At 48.6% G+C, this 21,628-nt stretch overlaps 1 long non-coding RNA gene across 1 annotated transcript; it reads left to right on the forward strand.

The window, feature by feature from the left end:
* Window positions 1–1,970: 1,970 nt before the first annotated feature.
* LOC123379876 lies at window positions 1,971–21,410 on the forward strand. Its single transcript, XR_006584841.1, has 3 exons — window positions 1,971–3,198; window positions 16,716–16,800; window positions 21,020–21,410. It is a non-coding gene; the product is annotated as an uncharacterized LOC123379876 (long non-coding RNA).
* Window positions 21,411–21,628: the final 218 nt, after the last annotated feature.

The raw sequence follows: 21,628 nt of genomic DNA on the forward strand, positions 1-21,628 counted from the left end.
GATGTGAAGTCCAAGAGCAGGGTGCTGGCAGGTCAGGTTCTGGGGCACCCTTCTTCCTGGGCTACAGGTGGCTGTTTCCTCACTGTATCTGCATGTGGTAGAGATAAGACAAGGGGGGTCTCTGGGCTCCCCCTTTTATTTTTACGTTTATTTATTTTGAGAGAGAGAGAGAGCAGGAGGGGCAGAGAGAGAGAGAGAATCCCAAGCAGGCTCTGCCCTGTTTGCACAGAGCCTGATGCGGGGCTCAAACCCACAAACTGTGAGATCATGACCTGAGCCAGTCGGTTGCTTAACCAACTGAGCCGCCCAGGGGCCCCTGGGGTCCCTTTTCTAAATAAAGGGCGCTGATCCCAATCATGAGGGCTCCATTTTCATGAACTATTCACCTCCCAAAGGCCCCACCTCCTGATACACCCCATCACACTGGGAGGATAGGATTTCAACATCAATTTTGGGAGGGTCACAACATTCGGTCCATTGCAAAGTACTCAAGAAATGTATTTTTGCTGTAGAAAAAGTAGAAGACCCAGATAACCGAAAGAAGAAATAAAATCATCTGTAATCCAAGCACTGTAAATATTTTAGTATATATCCTTGCATACCATTTCTCATACATTTTACTTATACCTATAATTATTAAAATGATAGCTGTAATAATAATTATTATTACCGTATTAGGAACAGTTGTCAGCAAATGTCAGCAGTTATACTCATAGAACATTGTTTTAGTAACTATATAATATTTCACAGTTTTGAAGAGTTCATTTAAGCAAATTCTTGGCATTAGGCATGAGGCTGTTTCCACACATTTTGTATTACAAACAACGAGGAATTGAACATCTTCTAGAGGAATCTCTGTGCACGCAGAGTGAGTGCATCTGGAATGTGTGACTTCAGTGGGCCATCTGAGACCCGTTAACACTGGGCTCTACTTGTGATCTGATTGTGCAAAGCACACACAACACGAATGGAAGAGGGGACATCGTTTCTAGTTCCGGCCCAGACATATAACCCTGAGCACATACTGTTTTTTTCTTTTTAATTTTTTTTTAATGTTTATTTATTTTTGAGAGAGCAGGAAAGATGGAGTGTGAGCAGGGGAGGGGCAGAGAGAGAGGGAGACACAGCACCCGAAGCAGACTCCGGGCTCTGAGCTGTCAGCACAGAGCCCGACACAGGGCTCGAACCCACAAACCGCGAGATCATGATCTGAGCAAAAGCTGGATGGTTAACCGAGCCACCCAGGTTCCCCCTGAGTGCATACCTTAACTTCTCTATGTTTTAATTTTCTGATTCCTAACATCACAAAACTTAGACATAATTAACGCACCTTGTCCTTTGAACGGGGCTACTGTAAGGGTTTGTTGGGTAATGTGTGGAAAACCATTTAACATTATAAAGCAGTTTACCCTTATAGGGACTTCTTATTTTCTTTTCAAAATGCCATTAAAAACATTTTTTTTAACGTTTATTCACTTTTTTTGAAAGAGAGAGACACAGCACAAGCAGGGGTGGGGCAGAGAGAGAGGGAAACACAGAATACGAAGCAGGCTCCAGGCTCTGAGCTGTCAGCACAGAGCCCGACGTGGGGCTCGAACTCATGGACTGTGAGATCATGACCCGAGCCGAAGTCGGACGCACAACCGACTGAGCCGCCCAAGCACCCCTCAAAATGCCATTTTAAAAAATTCTATTACATCGACTAAAACTGCTTCCAATTTTTTTTTTCTGCATTCTCCAGGAACACTGATTTTAATGAACCAACCCACAAGCGTTGCGTAATTTGAAAGTTGTGGCCCCTGAATGAGCGCTTCCAGGGAGAAGCTACTAGAAGCCCTGGCTAATCAGACACCTGCCTGCCTGCATTCCAGCTAATGATCACAAACCAAAGGCAGAGGGAGCACAGGTTTGCAAAGGAAGTAACCCTTGGTGTGTGACCTGGGGGGGGGGGGGGGGCGGGGGAGGTAGCTAGCTACCCAGAGTGATCTGGGGCTGATCCCGACCAGCCTGAGAGAGACAGAGGCCAGGCCGCTGTCAGAGATAACCACGGCTGTTGGAAGGGAAGGCTGGGGAAAATATTTTCGTAAAGAATCCTGGGAATCCCAGCTCCAGTTGGGGGCAAGTCGGGAGCAGGAATGGAAATTGGCAGGCGGAATTAACCCCAAGGAGACGATCCTGTGGCTGGAAATTGCGCGTGCCTCCCTCACACCTGCCGTTCACCCACAGGATGGAAAAGCGAGGGGGAGAATTCCATCGGGCAAACATGCAGGGGTCCAGAGCCTCTCCTCCCTCTGCCCCTCGCCCACAGGCCATCGGCGCACAATTCTGGGGGTGGGGGTTGTGACGGGGGGGGGGTGGTGAACGGTGCTCTGTGAGGCCTCTGATGATCTTTGCGCTCTGAACGGATGAGTGAACAGCACAGGACACAGAGAGGGGGTCGAGGGTCTCCCGCCCAGCGTGGCCGAGAATGCAGCTTGTAGGAACCCCGCAGTAATTCTCGGGGTCCCTAAAAAAACAACGTTTATTCCCACCCACAGGGGAAGACGTCTTGCAATTAGAAGGAAATGGTAACCCCCCAACTGTAAGGACAACATTTCTGAGTTCCCCAAAAGGGGTGTTGTAAAGCTAACGTATTTCTTTTTCCCCCCCGGAGATGACCCAAAAACATGAGTTCCCTGTAGGCGGAACCTTCCACGGAAGGTGAACTTTGCCCAGAAAGGGAACAGAAAGGGAAGGGTATTTCTGGAAGTGGGAGCGCTGGGGCGGAGGGACAGGAGGACGCCCACTCTGCTCGTGCAGAGACGGACAGGTGCTAGCCTGGAGCCCTTTCTTGGCTTAGCTGTGGCTGTCTCCACTGCAATTATTTTAGGTTCTCCCAGCTATTTTAAATATGCCATATAATGCTGACCAAGTAAATGTAGCAGCACATTCCCCCAGGTTTTAAGATTGATGAAAACGGGGACGACGCGGCATCATACTGGTACAACGGACTTTTTATTGTAGTTGTTGTTTAAGTGCAAAGGAAGGCTGGTGGTACCTGATAAATAGAAAAGGCAAGAGTCTACTATGGACCAGGAGCGGAAAACCACGGACGCTTCTGAGAGTAATTAATCCCCACTGCACAGTCTCCTGTGCAGAGTTTGGAGGAAAAACTCTTCAGCAGAGTTTGGAGGAAAAGCCTTCATTTGGAGCAAATAGGTAACTTTTCGGCTTGCCTTCAAAGATCAAATTCCTAGTTTTGTGGGACGGCTTCATTTTTCAACTGCTGGCAAATCGGAAGGGGAGGGACAGCTTTTATTTGGGTTTCTTCTCTTACATGTCGAGGTTGAGAACAGATGTGCAGAAGGTTCCATTTGGGGGTTGAGAGGTTAAAGGTCATGTTTTGAGCTTCCTGGACTCGGCATAAGGTGCCTTGAGGGGGCTTGTGGTGGTTAGTGATCTGAGGGTTTGGGGTCAGCCAACCTGAAGGGAGGGGGTGTGGGAGAAGGGAAGAGATAGGAGAGAGAGGATGCGAGAGTGCGGAGAGAGAGAGAAAGACTGTGAGTTGACTTAGTACATTTAGGAGCCACAAGTCACCCTGGAAAATTGTTTCCTCAAGACTGTTTTCACACAGGTAAGAAATAGGCTCACTGAGGGGTGCCTGGGTGGCTCAGTCGGTTAAGCGTCTGACTTCGGCTCAGGTCATGATCTCACAGTTTGTGGGTTCGAGCCCCGGGTCAGGCTCTGTGCTGACAGCTTGGAGCCTGGAGCCTGCTTTGGATTCTGTGTCTCCCTCTCTCTCTGTCCATCCCCCACTCGTGCTCTCTCTCTCTCTCTCTCTCTCTCTCTCTCTCTCTCTCTCTCAAAAATAAATAAACATTAAAAAAAAAAAAGAAATAGGCTCACTGAAACTTCGTTGTTACCTCTTAGGGGGCAGCCTTGGAGGAATGTGTGTAAAACCCTTCTTTGGGGAGCCACATCCAGGGCTGTTAATGTTAGGGGGCTTTCTCAACTAAGAAAGAAGGGTGAGGAAAGGGGCTGTCCAAGGGTTGTGCCAGAGTGGCCCGGCCAAGGGGGGTTGGGGGGAGCCAGAGAGAAATAAGATTGTACACCATCCAGTCAACCTACGAGAAGCTCAGTCCTGCCTTCTGGAAGGCCCGAGGGCTCCTCTGGACGCCAGCCGGGCAACAGCGAGAGCTTGGGAGGAGAGACAGGAACTGCCCAAGGGGTCTGGTGGGGGTGCGGCCTGTGTGTGCATCCTCTGGGGAGCTCCGGGAAGTAACTGGGGGGCAGGAGAGACGTGAGGCCCTGCCTCAAGTGGGTGGATTTAGGGATTTGCTGCTGGGGGTGGGGAGGCTTGGTGGGTACAGAACATCTATATTATTCAAAAACCTTTTTTTTTTTTTACAAGTGTGTATTTTATAATTACGAAAACAAAAACCCAGTACAGGTATTCATGGGTGGGGGGGGGGGGGAATCGGGGCAAGAATTGAGGCTTAGTTTGGTTCAAATGTTGGGGGCTGGTGGGACCCACGCTGTTGGTCGGCTTATCTCACGGTTTGGGGACAGACAACGTGAAAGGAGGGGGTGTGGAAGAAAGGAAGAGATAGCAAGAGAGAGGGAGGGGGAGAGACTGTGTGTTGACCTAGCACATTGAGGAGCCTCAAAAGTCATCCTGGAAAATGGTTTCCTTAAGACCGTTTTCACGCTGGTAAGAAGTAGGCTCACTGATACTTCTTTGTTACCTCTTACGGGACAGCCTTGGAGGAATTGGTTTAAAACCCTTCTTTTGGGGGGGGCACCTGGGTGGCTCAGTGGGTTGTGTCTGGCTCTTGATTTCAGCTCGGGTCATGATCTCGCGGTTCGTGGGTTCGAGCCCCGCACTGGGCTTTGCGCTGACAGTGTGGAGCCTGCTTGGGATTCTCTCTCTCCCCCTCTCTCTCTGCCCCTCTCCTGCTTATGCAGGCTGTCTCTTTCTCTGCCTCTCAAGAATAAATAAATTAATTAAACAAAACCAAAACCAAAATACCCTCCTTTGGGGAGCCACATCCAGGGCTCTTAATTCTAGGGGGCTTTCTCAATTGAGGAAGAAGGGTGAGGAAGGGGGCTGGCCCTAAGGCAGAGAGAAGGGGGGGGCGGGCAGGGGCGGGTTTGTTTCTGCCCTGCTCCTTTCTGTCAGGAAGCAGCTGGCTCCCGAGCCTCAGTCTTCTCCTCTGTGAAATGGGACCGTCGAGAGGCTCACATGGTACCTTATAGAGTGGCTGAGGGGCGATAATGAAGCCTCTCCATGAACACTGGTGAGCTGCCACATAAACGCGGAGCTCTGACCAGCAAGTTTGTGCGGTTTTCTTCCCTGCGAGGATGGAGTGTCCATGGTGCCTCCCCTTCACCTCTAACCCATTAATCATGGCTTCTGGAGAACGGAAACACAAACATTGCCAATGAGCCCCCTGCTCAGCATTTTCCTGCATTCATGCTGTGTCTCTCCCTGCTGGGGCCCTGCGTTAGAGGGTGGGGAGCAAGGGGGCCCAGGCAGCAGGTCCGGGGGGCCCTGGATAGAGCGCCACGCGGTGGAGGAAACGACCTCCGCGCTCAGCCTTTCTCCCCTGATCTGCAACGGGTCAGAGATTAATGAACCGCTCTCTCGTGGCCCCGTGAGGCTGCGTGAGAGGCCAGGCCGCCCCTCCCGAATTCCAGGCATCCCCCCCTCCCCCCGCCTTGAAATACAAGATGGCAAGGCCGTATCAACCTTCCTTCTGTCTGCCAGCAGACTCTGGAGTCTTGGTCAGCCAGGGAAGTTTAATGACAGCTATATAAGTGATCCCGGATTTGTTTTGTGGGTTTTCCAAAGCAAGAGGGGGAAAGTAATTTTATTTTTATAAAGACGAGAAAACTACCCAGAAATACTTGCCAGCTGAGCCCTTTCTTCTTGTTTTTATTTCCTAGCTTCTTGATCCCATAACTTCCCGGGCCTCGTGTGAGGCAAGTTTACTGTCCTAGACAAAGGGTAGTTTATATCCTTTTGCTGCGTGCCCAATGGGAGAAGGGGAGGACTTAAGAGAGACTCAGGGTGCAGCTGTTTCTTCTAGAAAATACGAAGTCCTACTGGGGGAGTAGCTACCTGCGTCCATAGAGTAGAGAAGCATCACACGCGGGGGAAGAGTTAGGACTTGTGAAGTCAGTGGGGCCCAAACCGTGTCTTCGTCTGCCCTAGCGTGCCAGAGTTCCACTGCAAACCCAGTTTGCGATCTCTCGCCTCGTTAGGTCTGAACAGAGAAGGAGGGTAGAAAGATGAATGAAATTCTTGCATGAGTTTTATTTCCTTTGGCTCCAGTTGTTTGGAAGTGCCACACACTCATCTATCCCTTGGTCGATAAACAGCATGTAAGTCCATATATTCAATTTGATTAACAAGCTTTTATTGAGCACCTACGACACACCTGCAGGGGGACGCCGAAGAGATGTGCCATCAAGGACAGTGCGGAGAGTGGAAGGGACATGAGTACCAACCCCAGCTCCACCATCTTGTGACCTTGGCCGGCTACCCCCATCTTGCGACCTTGGCCGGCTACCCCATCTTGCGACCTTGGCCGGCTACCCCATCTTGTGACCTTGGCTGGCTACCCCATCTTGTGACCTTGGCCGGCTACCCCCATCTTGTGACCTTGGCCGGCTACCCCCATCTTGTGACCTTGGCCGGCTACCCCCATCTTGTGACCTTGGCCGGCTACCCCCATCTTGCGACCTTGGCCGGCTACACCCATCTTGCGACCTTGGCCGGCTACCCCCATCTTGCGGCCTTGGCCGGCTACCCCCATCTTGTGGCCTTGGCCGGCTACCCCCATCTTGTGACCTTGGCCGGCTACCCCCATCTTGTGACCTCGGCCATCTACCCCCATCTTGTGACCTCGGCCGGCTACCCCCATCTTGTGACCTTGGCCGGCTACCCCTATCTTGCGACCTTGGCCGGCTACCCCATCTTGTGACCTTGGCCATCTACCCCTATCTTGTGACCTTGGCCAGCTACCACCATCTTATGACCTTGGCCAGCTACCCCTATCTTGTGACCTTGGCTGGCTACCCCCATCTTGTGACCTTGACCAGCTACTTTCTGGTGCTGGGCCTCAGTTTCCTTATCTGTAAGGTGGGGCAGGAACACATAGGGGAGAAACTAAGCCACATGAGATAACATACGTAAATATCATGGTTAAGGTCATTTGGGTGGCAGGCAACACAACCCACTTAGGACAAGTTTAACCAAGAAAGGGATCCAGGCATTAGGAGGGTGTTGGGGTCTCTCCTGGAATTCGCTGAAAAGGAAAGCCTGGGGCCTCAGGGAAAACGGGGACCCAGGATGTTCTGGGGGTTTCAGCAACCGGAGTCTATTCACCTCAAAGTCTCCCCAGACAAGGTTCTGCTCCAAGTGCTGTGCTCTGTGACTCTCTCAGTCCTCACTCTGACATAAAGAGTCTGTGTGGCTCAGTTAGCAACAGACGGAGGGCAGGTCCCCAGTCTAGAAGCATGGGTGGGACGGGAAGTGGATGCCTGTATTAGCCTGCTATAGCTGCCCTGACAAAATACTAAAGACTGGGTGAGTTAAGCAACAGAATTTTATTTTATTTTATTTTTTCACAATTCTGGACGACGCTACAAGTTCAGGATCAAGATGTCAGTGGATTTGTTTCTTTCTGAGGACTCTCTCCTTGGCTTGTGGATGGCCGTATTCTTCCTGTGTCTTCACAGTGTGTGTCTGTGTCTTATAAGGACACCAGTCATATGGGATTAGGGCCCATGATAATGGCTTCATTCTGACTTGATGACCCCTTTAAAGACGCTTTGTCCAAACACACTCACGTTCTGAGGTACCGGGGTTAGGACTTCAGAGTGTGAACTTTTTGAGGTATACAGTTCAGCCCACAATGATGCCGTCCAACAAAGAGGCTGGCTGAGGGCTGGGGAGACGTGCCCAAAGTTGGGCATCAGTAATGCCCCTACCCCAGGGATGGGAACATAGTAGGTTCTTTTCAAATGCTGGTCCTCTCCTCTTCTCCAGGTAAAATACTAGGTCTCTGTGATCAAGGGACTCATCCTCCTCCGGGGGACCATGAAATCTCAAGCCATGGGAAGGACACGGACTTGGGACTCAGGGGCTCGGGGTCTTGGTCTGGGCTATGCCGCTGCTCACCAAGTGGGCAAGAGATGTCTGTCACCTTTCGAGTCTGTTCCTCAAGTGTAAAATGGGGAGAGTAGATAGCGGTGAGCGGACTCAGTGATCCGACGACTTAATGACGCTGAGCCTTGCAGTGGTTAAGGGCAGGGTGCCCAAGTGAGGGGTAATAATTGGTGTTGGCTGGCGTGACCGAGAAAGCATTTGTGCTTGTGCTCGTGTTTCCCATAATCTTTGTTTGGGCCGGAGCCAGCCATCCTCCGTGACTGACTGACCTTTTTTTGGTCAAAAGGAACTCATCTCTTTTTCTTCTGTGCTCCTCCCTCTCCCCCCTCCCCTCAAATCCCCCCCTCCCCAAAACCAAACAAAGAAACTCTGCCCTTTGGAGCCAAAGCAGCCTGTTTTGGGGGGGAAGTCTCAGAGAAAGTCACTTTCTGCGTGTTCCCCTCAGTCATCACCCTGTCTGTCAGGCTCCGGCTGTGGTCAGCACTGCTGAGATGTCTTTGCACAGCTCCCTATGCGGCCCTGGAAACTCTGAAGGCCGGTTACTGAGAGAGAAGGCTCTGGAAAGGGTCTGCCAGGACTCTGGCGACGGAGTCAGACAGAGATAACCACTAGAAGGTTTCCTCATCTCTGTGCTCTGGAATGTTCCCACAGGGACCCCGCCCTCGGTTTACTGTTTCCTTGGATGACTGTCGGGGCTTTGACTTTACACAGAACCCCTTGCTGGAGTTTGAGGGGCTCGAGGAAGCACACCCTCCCCTCTTTGCCTGAATCCAGAAATAGCAGAAGAAAAAAAGGGGCACAGTGATGAGTTCCCTCACAGAAACCACCGAATCATACCCCCTCCTGTACGACTGAGGAGGGACACACTAAATGCCCTGTGTCCCAGATCTCAATCTGGATCCAGCCGGATCCGAAGGATGAGGGAGGGAGCCAGGGGCTAAGTGATGACCAGGTGACTCTTTCCAACAAATGACAGAGTCACTGACCTTCTTTCCAGAGGCTGGAGCCTTATGCGAAGGGTCTTGCCTCATGAAGGGAAATGCAGGAATGGGGAATCTGAAAAAAAAAAAAAAAAACATTTCCACCCTGCTGCTGTCCCCAAGACCACCCAGCCCAGACATTCAGGCTGAGAACTCTTTACGGACGATTGACGTGACAGAGGGGGAGGTCACGGAGCAGGACGACAGCCGCTTAACGCTGCATGTCAGCCCTAAGCCCTCTCGCTCTTTGGGTGTCCTTCGGGGAGCCCGCCACCAAGAATTCTTCCCTGCCTTCCTCCTGCCCGAGCTATAGCTTCTCTTGTGTTGCAAGATCCTGCGCTCTTAGAAGAGACTTCTCGCACAAAGTTCCTCTGGTTAGGCAGAGACAGAATTTTAGCCGCTCCCCCCCGCCCTCTCCTCCGCTGGACGTCCAAGCATGAAAGCGCCCCGTGATCGTCTGTCTCCTTTGGATTTCACCCTTCAGCATCTCGGAAGAGCTTGCAGACTCCACCATTTCTCTGTCCTTTGTGCAGGTGGCAGGGAACAACTTGGACAGTGACTTTCCCCGCTGTGATGAATGAGGCCGCCTCCCATCAGAAGGCAGAAGTGCCTACCGCTAGTGTGGGTGTTGGCTAGAATCCTTTTCATCTACGGGGAGACCTCACCATAGCGTGCGAAGCGGTCTCCTCAGCACTTAACGGGGTAATGAGATCAATGGAGTGAGCCTTCACGCTAGGTCGATGACCAATTAACCAGTGACGGTTTCATTTTTGAGAATGGTGTGAATTACGGAGCTGGCGTGATTCTTTTTCTAGATCAAACCCAGATGTCAACTCTCCTTATTCGATAGCCCATTTTTTTCCCCACTAACTTAAATGGCTTCTTAAATTATTTACTAAAAATCTACACTGATCTGGACCCTATAGGTTTCAGGCTCTATGTCAATTGATTATTGGTCTGCTGCTGCGTCATTGACACGCTTTGAAAATTATGATAACCTTAGGGTATATTTTGGTATCCTGGAGCCAATCCTTCCACCGTCGTGCCTTTTCCAAATTTCTTGGCTTCCCCTATGGGTTTTCACCTCCGCTCGATATTTTAAAAGGATCAGTTTTATTGAGGCATCGCTTACATACAACAAAGTTAGTGGGAAATAAAGTTATTGTACAATTCGATGGGGTGTGACAAATGGATAGTCATGTGACCACCTTTACAGTTATGATATCGGACAATGTATCACCCCAAAACTTCCCTCGTGCCCTTTTGCAACCCGTCCCCTCCTCACCTCTGGGCCCTGGCCTGCAGTTCTGTCTTGTGTCATGGTGGGTTTTTGTTTTTGTTTTTGTTTTTTTCTGGAATTTTATACTAAGGGAATCCTACAGGATGTAGTCTTTAGAGTCTGGCTTTTTTCAACGTTTATTTATTTTTGGGACAGAGAGAGACAGAGCATGAACGGGCGAGGGGCAGAGAGAGAGGGAGACACAGAATCAGAAACAGGCTCCAGGCTCCGAGCCATCAGCCCAGAGCCCGACGCGGGGCTCGAACTCACGGACCGCGAGATCGTGACCTGGCTGAAGTCGGATGCTTAACCGACTGCGCCACCCAGGCGCCCCTAGAGTCTGGCTTTTTTCACTGAGCGTGATGTTTTTGGGGTCATCCACGGTCAGTACAGGAAGCAGTAGATTTTTTCCTCTTTGTTGCTGGTGATGACCCAATGTGTGACTCTACTGACGCTTTGTTTCCCATTCACCCAGCAGAGGGACCTTTGGGCTGTCTGCCGCTTCTGACTATCACGAGTAAAAACTTCGAATTAACATCTGCATACAAATCTGTGAGCAGCGCTTACCCTTCTTTAGGGTAAATACCCGAGAGCGGCATTGCTGTGGTCACGTGCGAAGTTCATGTTTCCCTTTATGAGAACTGTTTATGTGTTCTGCTTTCTTTACATGCTCACCAGCACCCGCTCTTATTAGATTTTTAATTTTAGCTACTTTAATAGGTGTGCCTTGTGGGCGTTTTTATTTGCTTTTGCCTAAGGACTAATGGTGAACACCTGTTCATGTGTTTATCTGTCACCTGTAATTCTTTTTGGGAAAGTGTCTGTTTAAGCTTTTTGATTTTTTTTTTCCAAAGTGGGGTTGTTTCTTTCCTTAATGACTTTTAGCAGTTCTCAGTATATTTTAGATACAAGTCCCCTTGGTCAGCTATGTGATTTTCAAATATGTAGACTGCCTTTTCATTCTCTTAACTGCTTTCCCAGACCAAAGCTTTTTAATTTTGATGAAGCCCAATTTAACAATTTTATCTTCTTTGGTGTCCTAAGAACTCTTCGCTAAACCGCAGATGCCAAAGGTTTTCTTCTTAGAAGTTTAAAGTTTTATAAGTTTCATTTAGGGCTATCATCTACTTGAATTTCTTTCTTTCTTTCTTTCTTTTTTTTTTTTTTTGAGAAAGCATGAGGTTTGTGTTCACGTTATGAATGATTTTTTTCTTTCTTTCTTTCTTTTTTTTTTTTTCCATTGGCCAATGGACATCCAGTTTCTCCAGTGATATGTGTTCAGAAAGCTCATCCTTCCCTTGAATTGCTTTTGCACCTTTGTAAAAAATCACTCGGTCTTATTTGTGTGGGTCTCTTTCTAGATTCTGTTTTGTTGCACGATTACCACACTGTCTTGATGAGACAGATTAACAAAGAGTTCGCTCATTTGTTAGGATGTAGCTCACACGTCTATAGGAAGAATTATCTTAAAAAATTTTTTTTAATGTTTATTTATTTGAGAGAGAGAGAGAGACAGAGTGTGACCAGGGGAGGGGCAGAGAGAGAGGGAGACACAGAATCGGAAGCAGGCTCCAGGCTCCGAGATGTCAGCACAGAGCCCCATGCAGGGTTCGAACTCACAGACCGTGAGATCATGACCTGAGCTGAAATTGGACGCTTAACCAACTGAGCCCCCAGGCGCCTCAGAAGAATTCTCTTGCAACATTCCTGGGTAGTACTGTCCTCTCCACATTTGCCTCTTCGCCGGCCTGGTCCCTCTGCCTTAGCCCCTCAGCCCTGTGAGTTTCTTGAAGGCAGGGACAGTGGCTTTCCTGATATGAGCCCAGTACAGGGCCTGTCACACAGCAGTGCTCAATGACACTTGTTCAATAAAATGACTAACGGTGGATTAGCAGAGTGCTGTCTGTGTTCAAGAAGACAGACAGGAGGTCACCTTCAGAGGGAGGCTTCTGCCAAATAAATGTCACAAGTGAGGAACAGACAGAGGCATTTTGCTGGGCTGCAGTCGTGAGAAATATCTTTGTTTTTGTTTCAGTGTAGCCTAATTCAGGTAAAGAAATATATTTATGGCCTATGTTTTTTTTTTTTTTTCAATCCAAATGAAACAGTTCTATTCGATCCCAAGGGGGGGGGGAACGATATATCTTTCATATCTAAGATTACCTATTTTATTCAATAAAAGAACGTGAACAAGGAGACCAGGACAACTTTGCCTCTTCTCACATGTCCCCATCCAGGTATGTCTGAGGAGTGTCAGTCCACGGAAGCCTTATCGTCCTTCGTCCCGGCGTGGACTGGGGCTCATAGTGGGAAACTCGGCAGTGTCAGTCTGATTCTTGCTGCCGTAAAGAGTTTTTCTAGGAAGGAATTGATTGTCAAGAGATCAACAAAGCAAGACTGCTTTCAGCCTTTGGTGGGACACGGGAAGAGCTTGGTTAGGCGGTTTGCCTACCCGTATTCTTTATAATGAAATTCCGTCTCTGAGCTACTGAGGGTTGACATGGGTGTTGGGTGGGGGAGGGTCAGAAACTCAGCCTGAGACAGAAACCCCTGTCACTGCTCCGATGTTCAGCTCTTCACATCTCTGCTTCGGTCTGCTCCACGTTTCCCTCAAAATGGAAAATCCTCGGGGCGCCTGGGTGGCTCGGTCGGTTAAGCGTGTGACTTCAGCTCAAGTCATGATCTCATGGTTCATGCGTTCGAGCCCTGCGTCGGGCTCTGCGCTGACAGCTCAGAGCCTGGAGCCTGCTTCGGATTCTGTGTCTCCCTCTCTCTGCCCCTCCCCCACTCATGCTTTCTCTCTCTCTCTCAAAAATAAGTAAACATAAAAAAAAAAAGGGAACCCTTCAGGATCTAAGGCATCTTCCTAGCGCACTGCCTTCACTGATCGGAAACTGTTAGTGAGTGGTCATTTTTTTAATTTAAAAGTATTTAAATGTTTGTTTTTGAGAGAGAGAGAGGGAGGGGGAGGGGCAGAAAGAGAGGGAGACAGAGGATCTGAGGCGGGCTCTGTGTTGACAGGGCAGAGCCCCACGCGGGTCTCAAACTCACGAACCATGAGATCATGGCCTGAGCCGAAGTTGGCTGCTTCAGCAAATGAACCACCCAGGCGCCCCGTGAGTGATCGAGTGATCATTTTTAAGTCACCACTGCGGTGTCCCATCTACGGGAACTTGTCCTTTTCCATTCGTGAGTGTTTCTGACTGTCAATTAAACACTTGGCTTCTTCAAATAAAGCAGCTCTCTCCTGGAATGTTGCTGGATTTCAATTGTGTTTTCTTTGGTTGGTGAAGAATTTGAAGTTCTCCTTTCATAATAACCGCACCCAATGATTTCCTTAAACCCAAACGTGAACAGTTAGTTATATGTTTAATTTTCAGAGCCATGAGATTGTACATGAAGGTTATGAACAGGTAATATCATCGTTCTGACTTTGAAACAAAACAACAACAACCATAAATATAAAATCACTATGGCCCCTCCAAAAGCACTGAAAGCGAAATACAACCTTGACATTTAAATGTGACTTTGAGGGGTAGGACCACACTTCAGCAGCTTGAGCAACCTCATTTTTCGCTCCTTTCTTTAAAGAGGGATTTCTACAATATTTAACCAGCATCTGTCAAGTCTCCAGAAGTGAACCATGAATGAAACTTCCCGTGTTCTGGGACTGCAGTGGCTGCTAGGAAAATAAAGCACAAGTCAATGAATCCAGGGAGGAGGCGTGTGAATGGACGCGGCAGTAATGTTTCACTGGGAAGTGACTGCTGGAGACATTTTCTTGAGCACATAGAGAAAACAGCCACTTGGGTGGCGCAGTCGGTTCCTCATCTGACTTCGGCTCAGGTCGTGATCTCGTGATCCATGGGTTCCAGCCTCGCATCCAGCTGTGTGCTGACAGCTCAGAGCCTGGAGCCTGCTTCAGATTCTGTGTCTCCCTCTCTCTCTGCCCCTCTCCTGCTCACGCTCGTGTGCACGCGCTCTCTCTCAAAAGAAATAAAAAGCGTTTTAAAAAATCTTAAAAAAAAAAAAAAAAAGAAAAGAAAACCCAAACGAACCAAACGCTCAAAGACGGCAATGAAACGGTGACGTTAATAACAAATAATAATAATAAATGTAATAATAAACCTCGGGGGCATTGACACTTGTGGCCGCCTCTAAGCCCCCATGGGGAGAGATGGGTGTGCCCCTGTAGAAAGCGGAAAGGGAGCCAACTTGTACGCACACATAACCAAGCCTTAATCCTGACGACAGTGTCATGGGCTGTTATTATCCCCATCTTACAGATGCAGAAACTGAGTCCGGCTCTATCCCTTGATTTTGCCCAGCGCCACATAAGTGCTGCTTGTCTCCAGAACCTCCCGGCGTGCTGACACTGATGTTACCGACTGTCTCCCCCCCCCCATCCCCCGCCAGACACGGGCCTATTGTTCCTACACGATTCCCAGCAATTAAGATTCACTTCCAACATCAAACGTCCCTGTTTCTTTAGTTAGACCTGCCTTGGTTTCCGCAGAATCAAACAGAGGCAGAAGCCTGTGGTTCGGGAAATGTGACTGGGAACAGCCCAGGAACCCCTTCCATTCAATTTCCCTTCAAGCTACTAAAGGTTTCCTTAGGAAGATGCCCCCGGCGTGTAATTAATGTGCCAGCCCCGTGGCCCTTTTCCTCCAGGGAGGGCCAGACAGAGTTTGAGCTTTCTTTGTTTGAGAAGCTGCAAACACCAAACCGGAGGGTGGAACTCAGCTGAGGCTTCCTCCCATTCTGGTTTTATTTTTTTTTTTTTTCTCGTGGCTTCTCTGCGGCCAGCTATTGTGAAAGCACCAGCCCCCCCAACCCCCACCCCGCAGCCTACAGTTGCTCAAGGATCTCCTCTCCTTTCTGCGGCTGCTCCCACCTGCCTGCCTGTGATCCCCCCTTCACGGGGACCTTTTCCTGGTGAGAGTTTTACAAAGAACAGAGAGGCCGGCTCAAGGCCACCTGTGGGGAGCGAGCTCCTTCACCCTCTTCAGCCTTCTTGCCGACATTTGGGGCAACAATGACAGGAGGCAGGTTGGAAGGTAGTGTCCGGAAACTGCAAATCGCGAAGATGGTTTCAACTTTAAGTTCAGGTAAAATATCCATTCCCCTGTACCCGGCTCCTGTCTCCCCAGCAGAAAACGAATCCCTGGTAACTATACTACTTGACCACTGTGCTGGGAATTAACTTCCCACGGTCACCCTCAGCACAAATGTAGGGAAGAGACACCTGGAGCTGAAATGAAGCCCAACTTTAAAAAAAGTCCCTCCCCTGTGCCGTCATTAAAGGGTTACGTTTGTATGTTAAGAAGAAAATTAAAATTATTCATAACCCCATTGCACAGGTAGAAACACTATCAACATTGTGCTAAGGTTTCTCTTCAGTGCACATATAGGATCGTTAAAAAAATTTTTTAAAAATGTTTATTTATTTTTGAGACAGAGAGAGACAGAGTGCACAGAGGAGGGGCAGAGAGAGAGAGAGAGAGAGGGAGACACAGAATCCGAAGCAGGCTCCAGACTCTGAGCCATCAGCACAGAGCTCAATGTGGGGCTCGAACTCACGAGCCATGAAGTCATGACCTGGGCTAAAGTCAGATGCTTACCCAACTGAGCCACCCAGGCACCCCTGTTTTTTGTTTGTTTGTTTGTTTGTTCGTTTGTTTTTTACACAATTAAAATTATAAAGTTGATATTATGTCAACAGGAGGGGTCTGTGTCTCTTTCGTAGAGCTAAGGTTTTTTTTTTTTTCCAGGAAATGAACCCTCGTGGTGTAAGGTTGGAATGATCATTTAAACATTTTCGGACAAAGCAAACTGCACCTTGAAATGGGAGACTCCTGATGTCCTTCTTTGTCTACCTATAGCCCCCCAAACTCATCCCTCCCTTTTCTCCACAGCAGCAACAACTTCTACTGAGTCAGTAGAAGTAGTTAGAAGCCATTAAGATTGTAGAAGTCATTAAGATTCAGGGAGGACTCAGACCCATGGATATCTGAGGAAGGGAGAGATAACACGGGCCAGAGAAACAAGGGCGCAGTGGTGATGGTATTGGGGTTGATTGAGGAAGGGGCAAGAGTAACAGAGGGAGAGGTGTTATGAGAAAAAGCCAATATGGCGGAGATGGGGTTTCATCCATGTCTGTACACATTCAGGCTTGCTTGAATGGGAAGGCAAGGTCATGGGGCAAGGTATGATTAAAGAAGGTGGGAGTAGCGTAGATGACTCCCAGCCTGAAGTAAAGAACTGGTGCAGAACTCTCCACCTTCTTCTTCCTCTGCTGCAGGGACCAAGGAGGCCTCACACATAAATGGCGCACCTGGATCCCTGACAGACTTCAGGGAATTTTGGAATAAGCATCTGAAACAAAGGTGAGTTGCATTAAGCTATTGAGATTTGGGGCGTGTTTGTCACAGCAGCACAACCTATCCTGTCCTGACTATCTCGCCATGCAGGTTCCCACGATGGAGGCCCACAGTGACAGAACTTTGCTTTCCTGGTCTTGCTCATGGCTTGGCGTGGGCAAAGTGCCTGTGTGGCACAGGTGGGGATCTACTGTGGGGCTTCAGAAAAGTGGCTTTCCCGCCTTAGGAGAGGAGACAAGGGAGGCGACACTATCTTTCTCCCCACTTCTTTTGCCAGATGCTGTTGTAAGTGGATATGGTGCTTGGGGGTGTGGCAGCCTCCTTGGGACCATGAGGGGGAGATCTCACTGGCATTCTGAGGATGGCAGAGCAGAAAGACGACAGGCATCTGGGGGGTCCTTGGTGATCCCACAGAGCCAGTGAACCATCCTGAAACTTCCCTCCCTCTCTGCTTTTGATGGAATTAGTTAGGAGCAGCCATTTCATTTTAACCACTTTTAGTTGGTTCTTCCCTTACTTGAAGTCCCAATGTCCTAGGCACCCATTTAATGGTCAGTAGTACATCAACATTAAAATCATTGATATCATTTCCCCTAAATTATTGGGAATGTAATTTTATAGTTTTGCCATTTGTGAGAAGCTGAACGCAGAAAACATATTTAGAGGTAGGTCTTGTTCCCCAAAGATTCTTGTTTTATACAAGGATCCATCCTGTAGCGTTGTTTCCAGTAGCAGTAACCTGCATGGAGTTGAGTGATGAATTATAAAGTGAAAGCATTAGGCGACATCTGTAAATTGATTATCACCCCCAATGCCAATCATGTCATTGGGCTTAGCCCATCGTAAGTGTTCGATACAAGGCAGCCCTTGGTACTATTATGCTTATGTCGACGGGCTGTACTTTTCGAAAAAAGATTCCACCGCAGATCCGTTGGCAAGAAGGCATGGGGGCTGAATCTGTCTGGCTAGGCTGGGCTACACTGCCATAATATACCAGCCACATGGCAATCCCACCGGCTCACGGCAACGTCAAGATTTATTTCTCCCTCACGCTACAAGCCCATCTCGGTGAAGCTGGGGCTCTGCTCACATCATTGGCAGCCTCTGTCTAGAACATCGCCGTCTCATGGCAGAGGGAAGAGAGACACCATGAGCCAGGTGCTGGCTGTTAAAGCTTCTGCCCGAAAGCGACACACATCACTGCTGCCCGCATTTCACTGGCCGAAGCAACTTGATGGTGGGGGGAGGGTCACCATGAGAGAAGAGCAGAATTTGGTGACCAGAGGCACTGACTTGGAGAATTTGACTCCATCAACCAGCCTACTTTCCCTGAGATGATACCGTTCTTCTCAGGTCCTTGCCGGTGCTCCTGCCATTGAACTGGCTGTCCCCTAACATCCATTGTCTTTTCTCCCACAGTAACAGAATGCTCAGTTTCTAGCTGGACTCCCAGGTTAAACCCTTCCTTCCACAGGCTCCCCTGGAGGTAGCTGTGGCTGTGTGTCAAACTCTTGGGTCAACGGAACGCAAGCCACCATGATCCGTGATCCGGATCATTCTCTCAAAAGGAAGGGATAGGTCCCCTCTCCGCCACCCTTTGCCACTTCCAGGTGTCTAAAATTTAGAACTGTGTTGGGCCGTCGGTGGACAAGAGTGACACCCTAGGGATGACAAATTGGCCAGGTACTAGGAGTTTGTACCTCCTCAAAATCTGTGCTGTTGAGCCACCCTTCCAGCCTGGCCTTTTACATGAGAGATAAATAGATTTTGATTTATTTTTTGCCACTGTTATTTTGGGTTTGTATTTCAGCAGTCTTCCATTTCCTACCCAATACATTCCATTTTTGTAAAACTCCGCTGGCATTAAACAATAGCAGGGGGAAAAAAGCAAGGTTATATTTAGTAACAAAGATGCCCAACTGTGATAGTTCCCCGATGCCACTTGTAAGGATGCTCTTAAGACAGCATCCTGCTCCTTAACGAGAACACTCAGCCGAAGAGTGAGAAATGCCTTCCACTATTAGACATGACAGCTTCTTGGAGCAAGGATGTACCTCTTTAACTTCACCTTTTCCCACTGTGTCTTGCAGACATCCTTCCTATAGAAAAACTTGTCCTGAATGGTGGACTGAAGAAGAAATACAGGTGGACAGGTCTCCAAACCCTGTGTCTCCACCAAGAAGTCACAGGCTGTTTACTCTATAGGCTGTAGGCTCTCCTCTGTCTTTGCAGAGGTCAGCGGTTAAATTGACAGTTCATCTAAGCTTCTGGCTTCTTTGTCGATGTTCCATTTTGTGCTGGTATATTCTTGGTTAGTATTCTTCCAGTAGAGATGCCAAATAGGTCTCACCTCCTGTGTCAACTCTTGGTAGTGGCAGCATGGTCACCATGTTGAGAATTCTGCCTCATATGTCTCAGGTGGGTTCCCTGAAGCAGACCCTGAGACAGGGATTCAGATGCTCTGGGCTTACTGAGGGAGGACTTTCTGGAGAAAGCGATCAAAGAAAGCCAGAGAGGGTAGGGAAGTAGCTACAGGAAGATACGGTCTCAGCTGCAGCCCGACTTCAGTCTGATCCCCTGGGGGCCCCGGAGCACGTATCATACCTCAGAGTCGGTCCCACCTTGAGACAAGAGGGCTGGGCTTTTGTAGCCCCTTACTTGTCAGTTGGTGGCTGTAGGCTATCTTGGGTGAGGCGCCTCCCATTTAGTTGAGGGCAATTCTCTGCAGATGAGGACAGCTGGGCACCTGTCGCAGCTGACATTCGTAGCAGCTGGGAGACGGGCAAGTGTAAATGCTGATAAAGAGGATCCGGGCGGGACACCCCCAGCATCTGTCACTCCGCATTCAAGCTCGGGGGATGAGTGCCGTGATCAATTAGCGATGTCTGCCACGGGCACGGGCACCATCTCTGTAGAGAAGCGCGTAGAGATCTGGTGCGATGAGGGGAGGAAGCGCTGAAATAGGTGCCGTTCCATGTCCCACTGCTAAAAATGTTCAGCTAGGAAGGGCGTGGAGATGATAGAAGGTGATTTGTGTTACGGCCCAACCGTTGCCTTATAAACCGGCAGCTGGCACCCTTCTTTCCTGAGGACTCAGAAGCAGGAACTGAGGGCAAGACCCTCTGATTGCAGGCAACAGAATCAGTCCATCCCGGGTAACTTCAGCACATGAGGACTGTGGGAAGGAAACTGGAAGAACTTACGGAATCAGAGGGAGCTTCTACGGCTGTCCAGGAATACAGACGGCTTCCTGGGGTGGTGCCATAACGCTCAGCTCCAACCACTTGTGGCCTCTGCGTTTCTGTCTCTCTGCCTTTTTAATCAACTTTTGATTTTAGAGGATTTTCGGATCTGCTAAAAAGCCGTGAGACTATTAGAAAGGGTCCCCATCTCAAATTTCCTTATTGTCGACACTATTATAGTGCATTTGTCACAAGTAAGGAACCGATGTTGACACCTTACTGCTAACGAAACTCCATAGTTTATTCAAATGTCCTTATTTTTTACCTAACCTAATTTTTTAAACTAATGACACTTTTCTGTCCCAGGATCCTACCCAGGGCCCTGCATTACATTCAGTAACGTGATTTTCAGACTCTCTTTGTTTTTGATGACTCATCAAAGTCATCAGTTTTGAGGGATACTGGTCAAGGATTCTGTAGAACATCTTCCACTTTGTGTTTGGCCCAGTTTGAGTCCAGAGTCTCCCTCCTTGGATCAAGTGGCCATAGCTAGGGGCAAGGCGGAACAACAGCCCATGGGGGTGCGGTGCAGGTGCGGTAGAGGGGGATCTTCATGAGTCCCAGCCACCCAAGCTTTTGCCTCCAACCTGGTGATCTAATTAGGGTCCCGTCCCTGCAAAATCAGATGACCTGAATTACAACTCCCAGCAAGACAATTGCATGTGCCCAAAATAGTAAAAAAAGAAGCAGCACAGAACCGATGGCCAAGGTCAAGCAATTATAGAGAAGAAACGTGAGTGATTCTGACCAGAACCAAATATGTGGCTGTTGCCCACTTCATCCTCTGTGCCTAAGCTTAAAAGAAGCCAGTATGCCTGCAATTCCTTCCCCGCTTCCAGTCATTTCGATTACAGTGTCACTGCACATAGCAATCTTTTCCCGTAAACAAAATAGCAAACCTCCACATGGTAGTTTCCTCCCGATTCCAAGATATAATTAATTTGTTATTTCTTTTGTTTCTCTCCCCCACCTCCACCCTGCAGATTACAGAACAATTGATGTGCAAGACCCTTGGTTAAAACAACTGAAGAAAATTCGGAAAAGCGATTATCTCTAAATAGGTCATTTGCACAGCAAAGAAACGTACTGCTCACTGAACTGAGCTGAACTCATTGAGTTCATTGACTCTTGCCTTTATTTCGAGAAACAAAGAATTTATCCAGGAAAGCAATTAAACTCTGGCCTATTTAAAGAAACCTGTTGCTCTTTTGTAAACCGGACTAGAATTTCTTTGCATAGGATGTAAATGTTAAGGGAGCTTGGACAATCGCCTCTTTGTGGCTACGTCACGTTGTCACGTAGAAACAGTCACTTACTGTGACTACTGTGTACGTCAGAGCTGGACAAGAAGGATAAAACGATGATTTCTAAGTTCCTGATGATTCTTCTCATCTCTAATAGCCTGCAGAGAGAGAGAGGGAGGAAAGGGAAATTTTGAGGTCACTGTCTTTGTGCTTGGCTTCTGTCACTTAGTGTAACGTTCTCAAGGTTGATCCCTGTGATAGCTGGATATAGAGTGTGTCCGGACTTCATTCCTTGTATTGCCAAGTAATCTTTCCTACTATTCATACACTCCCTTGTATTTATCCTTT

This window comes from Felis catus, chromosome C2, assembly GCF_018350175.1.
Source record: "Felis catus isolate Fca126 chromosome C2, F.catus_Fca126_mat1.0, whole genome shotgun sequence".
In the NCBI taxonomy this organism is placed as follows: Eukaryota; Metazoa; Chordata; class Mammalia; order Carnivora; family Felidae; genus Felis; species Felis catus.